The 12,145-nt window shown below is 55.2% G+C and overlaps 1 pseudogene; it reads right to left on the reverse strand.

Moving 5' to 3' along the window:
* LOC116945651 (solute carrier organic anion transporter family member 1C1-like) overlaps nt 1–12,145 on the reverse strand; it is a 57,491-nt pseudogene that overhangs the window by 25,637 nt on the left and 19,709 nt on the right.

Below are 12,145 nucleotides of genomic sequence, written 5' to 3' on the forward strand. Positions count from 1 at the left end.
TCCTACTCACCCTACTCACCCGACTCACCCGACTCACCACTCACCCACTCGTCCACCCACCCACTCACCTTACTCACCATACTCACCCTACTCACCCACTCGTCCACTCACCCTACTCACCTTACCCTACTCACCCTACTCACCCATTCGTCCACCCACCCACTCACCTTACTCACCCACTCGTCCACTCACCCTACTCACCCCCCTCACCTTACTCACCCACTCGTCCACTTACCCTACTCACCCCCTCCCCACTCACCTTACTCACCCACTCGTCCACTCACCCTACTCACCCCTACTCACCCCCACTCACCTTACTCACCCACTCGTCCACTCACCCTACTCACCCCCCTCCCCACTCACCTTACTCACCCACTCGTCCACTCACCCTACTCACCCCCTTCCCCACTCACCTTACTCACCCACTCGTCCACTCACCCTACTCACCCCCCTCACCTTACTCACCCACTCGTCCACTCACCCTACTCACCCCCTCACCTTACTCACCCACTCGTCCACTCACCCTACTCACCCCCTCCCCACTCACCTTACTCACCCACTCGTCCACTCACCCTACTCACCCCCCTCACCTTACTCACCCACTCGTCCACTCACCCTACTCACCCCCTCACCTTACTCACCCACTCGTCCACTCACCCTACTCACCCCCTCCCCACTCACCTTACTCACCCACTCGTCCACTCACCCTACTCACCCCCCTCACCTTACTCACCCACTCGTCCACTCACCCTACTCACCCCCTCACCTTACTCACCCACTCGTCCACTCACCCTACTCACCCCCCGGCCCCCTCACCTTACTCACCCACTCGTCCACTCACCCTACTCACCCCCCTCACCTTACTCACCCACTCGTCCACTCACCCTACTCACCCCCTCACCTTACTCACCCACTCGTCCACTCACCCTACTCACCCCCTCACCTTACTCACCCACTCGTCCACTCACCCTACTCACCCCCTCCCCACTCACCTTACTCACCCACTCGTCCACTCACCCTACTCACCCCCTCACCTTACTCACCCACTCGTCCACTCACCCTACTCACCCCCTCACCTTACTCACCCACTCGTCCACTCACCCTACTCACCCCCCGGCCCCTCACCTTACTCACCCACTCGTCCACTCACCCTACTCACCCCCCTCACCTTACTCACCCACTCGTCCACTCACCCTACTCACCCCTCACCTTACTCACCCACTCGTCCACTCACCCTACTCACCCCCTCACCTTACTCACCCACTCGTCCACTCACCCTACTCACCCCCTCCCCACTCACCTTACTCACCCACTCGTCCACTCACCCTACTCACCCCCCTCACCTTACTCACCCACTCGTCCACTCACCCTACTCACCCCCTCACCTTACTCACCCACTCGTCCACTCACCCTACTCACCCCCTTCCCCACTCACCTTACTCACCCACTCGTCCACTCACCCTACTCACCCCCCTCACCTTACTCACCCACTCGTCCAGTCACCCTACTCACCCCCTCACCTTACTCACCCACTCGTCCACTCACCCACTGTTGTCCACCGTGAGGCCCACGACCTGCGCCTCGCTGCACCCGAACACGAAGTAGGAGAACACGATGAGGTAGGCTGGCAGGTCGGTGAGCAGGCTCATGATGGAGAAGCCCATCAGTGTGAGCTTCAGCTTCTTGCTGATCATCCCGCCCACGAAGATGCCCAGCGCCACCACGGGGATGTTCACGGCACCTGCACGGGAAAACACGGAGTGGTGGTTGTGGTGTGGAGAGCGGTGGTGCAGCGGTTAGCGTACTGCGCTTCGAACCGGGCGACCGGAGTTCGATTCCCGTTCACCGACATGTACTCAGTGAGTAACTGCTACGGGGTGTGGTGTTGGTTCAGCGGTGGCAACGGTTAAGTGGTGGAGCTGGGGGTGAGGATGAATGATGACTGATGATGATGACGATGCCGGTGACGACGATGATGATGATGATGCTCGTGGTAGTGGCGTTGCTAGTGAGAGTAACGACGACGATGATGACGATAACGAGGGTCGCACCGATCATGAAGTTGGCCTTGGAGGCGGTCTCTCCGAACTGCTGCTCGATGTACTTGGCCTTGAAGGTGTAGAATCCCACCATCGCGTTCACGTTCATCACGGCCGTGACCATCATGCACACGTACACGCGATTCCCCAGCAGCGTGCGCATTGCCGGACCCAGCTCTGGGCACGCGCGCAAGTGCACAAAAGGCAAAGGTCCCCCGGATAGCCTTCACAGAGTGTTGGGGCAAGTGTTGTTAGCGAGTATGCGTGCACACACACGCGCACTGTGTTCACGCTCGAGCTGGGGTCACGAGTCGATTAATCGAACAGTTAATCGTTCATCAATGACTTGAATAATTGGATATCGCAGCTGTAGCACACACGTTGTAACCATCATCAATGCCCCCTTCGCTATTGACCTCTGGATTGCAAGTTCAGTGCGTGAACCATTACACCACCACTTCTGTTCACGGCTCACGCAACTCGAGCAAGCTCTGTTACTCATTCCTTTACTTAAGCCAAGATGACCGGGTCACGTTATTGTTGTTGTCGGTTCGACTGGGTCCACACCTCAACGATGATCGCTTGCGACTGATTTGTCCACATCCACAGCGCATAGCTGCGCAGGATGGAAATTAGACAGCGCGTAATTCAGGGTCCTAATGACCATAGTCGCACACATGTGAGCAAGCACGTCACGGAACACATGGCTCAAATCATTGAGCAGACTCCCTGATGGCTGTGCACGTTGATACCGGTTTGCGCAAACCGGTTGCAGAAACCCATTGAGTTGCAGCGCAACCGATTTACACAACTGATGGCTCCGACGTGGAACAACCCACCTTTCGCCATCGCTTTCACGTCGACGGATTCGGGGGCTTGCGTGTCACCCTTAGGTGGCCCCCACAGGGGTTCGGCATCTGCTAGTTCCTTGGAGGATCCCGTAGCGGGGGGCTCTGGCTCCCCCTCGCGCGCCATGGAGCGAGGGAAGAACCAGAATGGGATGGCAGTGGCCAGCACCACGGTGCCGGAGATGAGGAAGCCGAGCCACCAGGCGCCCACCCAGCGGGCATCACGGGGCGAGATTGCCACGTCCGCTGTGGGGAGGAGGGGGGAGCAGGGGGAAGGGGGGTGATGAGTGGGGTGCAGAGGATGAGTTTAGTTCACTAGGCTGAGAATCAGGTGGCCTGTGTCTCAGACAGGTGAGAGCCCGTCGCGATGCGTTATCCATTTATTTACCCCGAGTCAAGAGCCCATTTGGATGGACATTGGTCTGTGTCTTGCTTAATCATGTGGAGGGGTCCATCAAGGTTAGTAATCCCTTGTGATTGACGTCGAGTTGATAGCCCATTGAGCTTCTAATTGCTGTCTTTTGACAAACTGGGTGAGTGTCCAACAGGATTCAACCACCGCGTGGGGATCGAGGTATTTTATTGAGTCAGGTGAGCGCCCTCCAGGACCGTAGTTCCGTTTGTGAACGAGAGCCTTCAAATTTGACAACAACAACAAAAACCACGCTCGTGTGCCCTCCTCGGGAACAAGTACACAATGATCAGTGTTTCGGCGTGGCCACTGGATCGAGAACCACTTTATTGGGGAAGCCAACAACGAAACTTATCCTTGCCGTGGGAACGTCGATTATCTTGACACAACGGAGACGATGGGAGGTGGGGGCATTGCACGGTGCGTGTGGCTCATCTCCCCCATTTGCTGCCAACCCGAGCCATTATCCACGTTCCTATGAAGGGTCCAAGCGCGCGCGACCCCCATACCCATGTTGATGAAGCCGATGTCGACGAAGACGCGAGCGCAGAACGCGCCGAGCATGAAGCCGAACGCGGGGCCCAGCAGCCCCACGGTGTTGACACAGCCTGCGGGAGAGAGCAGGGCAGGAGGGCGATGATGATGAGGACATCTCACCGTCTCAATCTGCTCAAGCCTCCCGTTAATTACGCGGCTTCTGCGTGGCCACTCCCACTCTGAACTCCTCCCCTCTCCCCGCCCCCTGTGAGAACAGAAGCCGCTCCTCCTCCATGCAGCTCTCTTCTGCTCCTTCCGTCTCTCTTCTCCATCTCCTCTCAGCTTCACCACCACCACTGCCCTCTCATGATCACCAACACCTTGGCCCGTTCATTCCTTCTCCTCATCCCCTTCCTCCCTTCTCCTCTCTCTCTGCCGCCGCTCATCTTGAGTCGTGCTCTCCTCTCTGCCCGTCTCGAGGACTTCCATCACGCCCCCCCCCCTTCCATTTCCCACTCATCTTGCCTCTTGTGTCTGTTGCCCTTTTGCGCAAACGACTCCACTCCCCTCTACGTCGACTCAGCCTCAAAATGAGTCCCACATGCGGTGCGTATCAAACATCAGCGCTGGGAAGACAAAGGCGGCCGGGCGTGACCGTTCGTGGGCCGTGCAGGCGGCCGTTCCCACGTGCTCCTCGCTAACACCACTTGCCACAACGGTCTGCTCGAGGCTATACGGGGGATCTTTGTCTTTGCGCGCGTGGCGTGGGAGTCACCGAGGTAGAATGCGGTGTTCTCCTCGCGCACGTGGTCGTCGAAGAAGGAGATGCCCAGGGGTCCGATGGGGGCCTCCCCGACTCCCCGGAGCGCATTGCCGATGAGCACGATAACCCAGAGGTAGGAGCTGCTCGCGCTATCGCACCCGGCTGGAAACATCATCACAATCATCATCACCATCATCATCACCATCATCATCACAATCATTATCACCATCATCACAATCATCATCATCACAATCATTATCACCATCATCACAATCATCACCACCATCATCACAATTATCATCACAATCATCACCACCATCATCAACACCATCCTCATTACAATCATTACCACCATCATCACAATCATCACCACCATCATCACCATCATAGTCACCATCATAATCACCACCACCATAATCACCATCATAATCACAATCATCAACACCATCATCACAATCATCAACATCATCACCACCATCATCACAATCATCACCACCATCATCACAATCGCCACATTCATCATCACCATCAACACGATCATCACCACCATCAAGACAATCATCACCACCATCACATTTGCATCGTCATCACACTCATCATCACAATCAATCAGCGTCGCCGTTAATACACAACTCAACACATTCGCCAATAGCCCTGTGTGTGGCGTTAAAATAAATAAGTATAATAAGCGACGTTTCGGACGATGGCCCTTCATCGTCAAGGTCTAGAGGTCACCTCTTGACCTTGGCGATGCCCTAGAGGCCGGGCTCGCCAAGGTACCTGGTGCAGGCCGCGTGGTTTCTTCCCCGGCCAAGGTGACCGAGAGGAGCTCTGGTGGCAAGAGCTTTCCCTCGCCTCCACCCTCGTGCTCGAGCGCACAGACGGCGCGCACGTGGCTCGAGTTGCCGCTCACGATGCTCTGATAGGAGTACCTGGTGCACAAACACGCACACACACGCACACATGCACGCAACACACACACGCACGCACGCGCACAAAACAACATCAACCGTCATTCGCCACTAAGTGGCGGTGACGTCACCACGACGCTTGTGCCAGGCCATGTGCACCTTGAGGCCACGTGAAGTGTCGAATGCCCGCTGGCAGGAGGTCACGGGGCAGACCCAGGTGCCACGGGTCGATTGACTGAGATGACTGAGATGGCTGGCTGATGCACCACCTGTGCCCTCTACTGTGCCAACCTGGGGTGCTTTAGCTACCCGGCGCCCCGCTCGTTGTTGTGAGCGTCGCTCCTCCGCCCTCCGTTGTTGTTGGAGGGCGACTGCCTCCAACTGCCCAGTAGCGTCCTTCACGAGCCTCCTCCACAGAGGCCGATCTTGACACCGCTGGTACCAGTCATCGGCAAGTCCACTCAGCTCCACATCCTCCTGTACCACGTCACTCCATCTCTTCTCTAGCCCGTGCCGCGCCCGTTTAGCCCCCTCGATCCGGCCGAACAAAAGCTGTTTTGGCATGCGGTGGCTGGGCATGCGGGCTACATGACCAAGCCAACGCAGCCTTGCCTGCCGGAGGAGCTCATCGATGGGACCTTGCCCAGATCTTTCAAGGATTTGTGAGCTCCTCACACAATCCAGCCTGGTTAAACCCAGGATGGATCGTAGGCAGGCCAGCCTAAATGTTTCTAACCGGCGAAGATGTTCCATTAGGGGGGTCCACGTTTCGCAAGCGTAGAGAAGGGAGGGAATGACCGTGGCCGAGAAGACCCGAAGCTTAGTGCGGAGCGACAGACCAGGTAGCTTCCACACAGCGTTACGCAACCGATGAAAAGATATTGCCGCTCGACTGATTCGGAGTTAGACCTCTGCTGTTAAACTGGAGCCGGTCATAAGCACACTGCCCAGGTATGGGAAACTCTCCACTCTCTCCACAACTGCCCCATCACCGATTGGGAGTTGTGGGGGTGGAGTGTCCGATGGTACAAAATACCCAGGCAGGTACTTAGTTTTGGTGGGGCTGATGGTAAGGCCCCATCTCTTAGTGGCACGCTCCAGTCTCAGCAGCAGCGTCTCCAACTCCTCCTCTGAATGAGCAGCTATTACCAAATCATCGGCATACATAACGTGGTTGAGCAATAGGGAGCCATCCCTTGACCGCACCCGGGCATCGATCAGCCTCCCATTATATCTGTACCATATGGAGATTCCCCCGGTACAGCTTTTGAAGGCTTCACGAACTGCGTGGTCAAAATAGATGTTAAATAATGTGGGAGCCAGAGGACATCCCTGTCGCACCCCAAGGTGTACAGGGAATGGCTCTGACTCCCGGCCACGTAGTTTTACCCGGGCCCGCTCACTATCATGAAGGTCCTTAATGATCGTGAGCAGAGGGTCAGGTACTCCAAAAGCACGAAGAACAACCAAGAGCCCATGCCTACTGATGGTATCATAGGCCTTGACCAGGTCAATAAAGCAGAGATGTAGGTCTTGCTGGAATTCCCTACACCTCTGCTGTAGCAGACGGACAGAAAATAGGGCATCTGTGCAGGACCGCCCTTTCCTGAAACCGCATTGGGGCTCCGTAAGCCTCTCCTCAGCATGCCTGGCAAGGCGATGTTGAATAATCCTTGCCAGGACCTTTCTCGGCACACTGAGGAGTGAGATGCCCCTGTAGTTGTTACAGTCTGTGCGGTCCCCCTTCATAAAGAGGGGGACCACCAGGGCATCCTTCCAACCTGCGGAACCCGTCCAGTGGTCCAGACTGTTGTTATGATATCATATAGGGCAGTCTGTGCACAAACGCCAACCTCCCTCAGAATTTCGCTTGGGAGATCTTCTCTGCCCGCTGCCTTTCCTGGTCTCAGACTCCGGATCGCCTTCAGTACTTCCTCAACAGTTGGCACCTCAGCCAGCCACTCACAGGGGGTGACTTCTTCCAATATTTGAGGCACCGCAGCCTCAGCAGGGTCATCCTCACTTTGCGCCACGATGTTTTCCTGGCTGAGGGATTTTCCCTCCCCCAGGACCTCACAGAAATTCTCAGCAAATTTGCAAACCTGTTCCTTGGGGTCGGAGATTGGATCACCGTTTTTTCCCCTAATAAGGCAATAGGTGTGGCGCTGCAGGTTACGTTTTTGATTAAGTTAAATAGAGATTTGTGATCGCGGGCCACTGAGACAGACTCTATCTCCTCAGTAATCCGCGACCACCACCCATCCTTGCAGCGCTTCACGGCTCTCCAAACCTCCGAGCGAAGACTGCGGTAAGCCTCCTCATTCTCTGACGTGGGATTCTGTAGCCGATGACAGTGGGCCTGTCGCTTTTTCTCAACTATCCTGAACACCTCCTCTGTCAGCCAGGGTCTCTGGGGAGGTCTGGACCGCGTACCCAAAGCAGCTAATGCAGCTGCATGAATGACAGTCCTAAACCTCGCCAATTTACCCTCGACATCCGGAGGAGTGGAGGACGATGCCAACCCCAGCCGCAGGCGATGATGGAATTCTCGCTTGCAACTTTCATCAGATAACTGAGACCAGGCCACTTTAGGTTGGAATGGGGTCCTGGGTGTACACCCACCACCGGAGCGGAAGAATGGCAGGCGCATCTTACAGATGACAAGTCGATAGTCAGAGCATAGATCAGCTCCACGGTAAGTCCTGGTGTCAAGGAAATGGGCTCGCATCCGCTGGTCCGTCACTATGTAGTCCAGCAGCATGCATCCATGATGTTGTGTGGATGCGCCGATGCCGGAACATTGTGTTGGTAATTACAAGCCCATGGGCTGCACAAAAATCTAGCAGCCTCCTACCGTTGTTATTGAGCTTATCTGGCCCATGCCCTCCAATCACTTCAGACCAGGTGCCAGCATCATGACCCACTCGGGCATTGAAGTCACCCAACAAGATGACTCTGTCCCGAGGGGCCACTTTAGCCAGCACCTGTGACAGAAGGTCATAGAAGGCATCTGACTCATCGGCTTTGCCTGCATCCCTCCACGGATGTTCGTCTTCGGTAGGGGCATAAGTAACCACGACCACCACTCCTCGCCTCCGATTGATGGGAAGGCGAGCCCAAAGTAGCCTGGGGCTTACAGCTTCCCACACCTCACCGCCACGCTCCCACGCCCCCTTCATTCATTTGTTCATAAGTTCATAAGAAGAGCCACACCCTGTTGTTTGACAGTCTGCTGCCCCGAGTCGAGGACTGTCCACCCCTCATGATGGCAGGAGCCAGAACCGGTCTACCGGACCTCCTGAATGCCACAGAGATCCAGGCGGTACCGGTCCAGCTCCTGACATAGGAGTGGCAGCCTCTCCTCCGCAGTGAGCGTTCGAACATTCCACGTGGCCACACGTAGTGGCTTTTCTTTGTTTCTGGAGGAGCCCCGAGGGTAGAGATTCAATCTCCTGGCTCCGCCAATTGGAGTTTGGCCAGGAGACGTCATAGACGCCTGTCCCCCCGGGCCTCCGGCACAAGCTTATTAGTTAGATATTTTATACGTGGTTTAGTGGTAAATTTTTGAAGGCCACACACACACATACGCACACACACGTGACCCGAGTTCGATTGCCGCTCGCGGCCAACACCGTTGTTGACGATGATCTGAATCGGTCCTGGTCCTCCCCTACATTGACTCAGCCTCGAATGAGTACCTGCAGCGATGTGTGAACATCGCCGCTGGGGAGACAAAGGCGGCCATGCGTGGTGCTGGCCATCCACCCCCTCGTGTGCCTTCACAGGTGCTGCTACTCGCTAACAGCACTTGCCCCAACAGTCTGTTAAGGCTACACAGGAGAGGTAATATTTGTCCTTGTGTTGGAGCGGTGGCGCAGCAGTTAGCGTGCGCTGGACTAGGAACCCGACAACCTCACCCTATGCGCACCCACTTATCCACACATTACTTAGAACTGCTTGTTGTGTTTAGTTTGTCGTTCTTCCCCCGCACCTCCGATTATCACGGTTGGCTACGTTCGGTGCAAAACAAATCCATACAAATGGCCTCGAGTGGGACTCATAGCGCGGCGCGCTATCCGCTGCACCACCCCCCCCCACCCCCATGCCAACCTTCCCATGAAGAAATGCGGCATGGCCATGAGCAGGGTGCTGAGGCCCATGAGCGTGGCTCCCACCGCGATGATCCGGGGTCTGTGGAAGCGCGCGCCAAAGAAGCTCACGAAGGCCATGACCAGAAGATTCCCTGCACGCACAGAGAGAGAGAGAGAAACAGAAGTCGGCTTCCTTTACCTACCCAGGCAAACTCAACACGTTCGTCAATACCACTGTGTGGCCTTAAAGGGAACATATATAATAGGCGACGTTTTGGGCCGTGCCCCTTTCCACGGATCCATGCGTTCCTCTTCGTGTCCATCTGTCATTCCAAGCATGACCAAAACATTAAATAAATCATCACTGTCAATGGCAGGCCGTTGTCAATCCACGGCTGGACGACGGCTGCCACCCCCCTCACACCCCCCCCACACCCCCCCCCCTGCCCCACCCCCCTCTAATCTCAAGCAGCTCACCGAACTCAAATCCACCGTCAATCATCCCCGCCACGGAGCTGGGCAGGTCAAAGCGGCGCTCGATGGAGGTGATGGAGCTCTTCATGTAGCTCCCAGCGAACGCCTTGGAGAAGTAGAGGAGAGACAGGCAGAGCAGGAACACCTGGGCAGTCCGGGGCGGAGGGGGGTCGTGCGCGGGGGGGGACACGCGGAGAAGACGGGCCATTGCCCGAAACGTCGCCTATTACACATTTGTTTTATTTTAAAACATAAAAAACGCATTTTTGGGTTACATCGCGTAAATATAACCGACAACCACCCAATACAGCCAATTAGTATGGTTTGTCACCTAAACAAAAAGCCTTTATCATGAATAATATTGGTCACGTAAGCCTACGTGTTATTTTAAGTCCGCATGGTGCTGTTGACGGATGTTGTTGGATTGGTTGTTGTTGGTTGTGCTTGTTGCACCACCACTGCCAACACAGCCGCAGCATCACCACCACCAGAGGCACAAACTGTGAATGTTTGTACTTTGAATTTATTTTGCACCGTACGTAACCAACCGTGCTAATTGTTATCTGCATTGTCATTCATCTTCTCCAATGATTGTTATTCCACGTTTTGTAGTATTGCCTTGCTTCCAAGTTGGACCAATATCTTACGGAGAGAGGATCCTTGCCCATGTGGCGGCTTACCAGCAGTGTTTCAAGGGAGCCTGACACAAGCCTGCGAGGTGACGAGACAATTATTGTCGAATTCGGGTCACAGTTCTGCTTGAGTTGAGCCAATGCTGAAGAATACAAAAAATGCGCCCACAGAAGCAATGCCGTGTCGCTGATGGGATGCGTAAAACAATACTCATCTGTGTTTAGATAGGAGCGACACATATGGGAATCAAGCGTTGTTTAATTTTTAACGGACATGCCGCTTAGTGCCCGACCTGACAGGGCGTGCAGGAGCGAGAATGAATGGTAATAATGGTAAATGATTAAAGGCATTAAAATGTAATGGAGTGAAATTCTGGCGAAAAGATCTCCCGACTCGAGTGAGAGTCACCGGGCGAGTCAAGAGGGCAGCAGCTGCAGCAGTCGCTGGAAGCGAAAGCCCCTGGAAGAGCAGTTGGGAAAGGCCACGGAGAGGAACTCCCGGGCAGCCTCAAAGATATTCTGGCAAGCTATCCGACGCCTTAGGAGGGGCCGGCGTTACGTGGCCAAGGCTGCTCTCAGTAAAGCTGGCGGCGTAACATTTTCCTCGACTAAAGGAGATAGTCGAGAGGTGGAAGGAACACTTTGAGGAGCTCCTCAGCCCGGTGGACATGCCCTCGTCTCGGAAGTCAGCCCTGAAACAGCTGGGGGCGGGGTCGGATCCACCACGGGGGCCGTCGGAGCGGCAAAGCTGCCGGGGTGGACGAGATTCGCCCAGAGTCATTGAAAGCGCAGGACAGTGTAGGGGTGTCGTGGTTAACGCGCCTCTTCGATGTTGCATGGAAGACAGGTACAGAGCACCTCTGGATTGGCAAACTGGGGTCGTGGTCCCCATTATTTAAGAAAGAGGAACAGAGGGTGTGCTCCAACTACAGACAGTCTCGTCCTTTCACCTGATGAAGGCCGCTTGTGTTGTGGCCGAAACATCGTAATTTTTGTTATTTTATTTTCACCTACGTGACTTTACCCAATAGAACCAAAGAGTACAATACATGCCACCTGATTTATTTACTTTGTCGCGATTACTTATCGAAGGATCAAGATGAAGCAATGGAACGGAACGGGTCCGAGAGGACTTACACCGCGCGGAGATGGAGCGATGGAATCATCAGTTCCGTGGGGAGGAGGCTTACATCCAGCAGTGGATTGACCATGGCTGCTGCCGCTTCCGCTGCTGATGATGATGATGGTGGTAATGCAATGGTCACCTCCCGATAGCTGCAAGTGGTGAGCGGATGGTCGGCACTGGGAACTCGACCGTTCGAGTTGGAATCCCGACCACGGCTACCATCAGTGGCGAGTGTTATCGGAACGGGTTGTGAGCCTCATCCCCTACGTCGATTCAGCCTTAAATGAGTGGCCGGCGGGGCGTGTATATATGCTTCAAACTTCACTACTGGGGAGACAAAGGCGGCCGGCCGTGGAATTGGCCACACCACCC

This window comes from Petromyzon marinus, chromosome 24, assembly GCF_048934315.1.
Source record: "Petromyzon marinus isolate PM22_M1 ecotype Great Lakes invasive population chromosome 24, UKy_Petmar_22M1.pri1.0, whole genome shotgun sequence".
Taxonomy (NCBI): domain Eukaryota; kingdom Metazoa; phylum Chordata; class Hyperoartia; order Petromyzontiformes; family Petromyzontidae; genus Petromyzon; species Petromyzon marinus.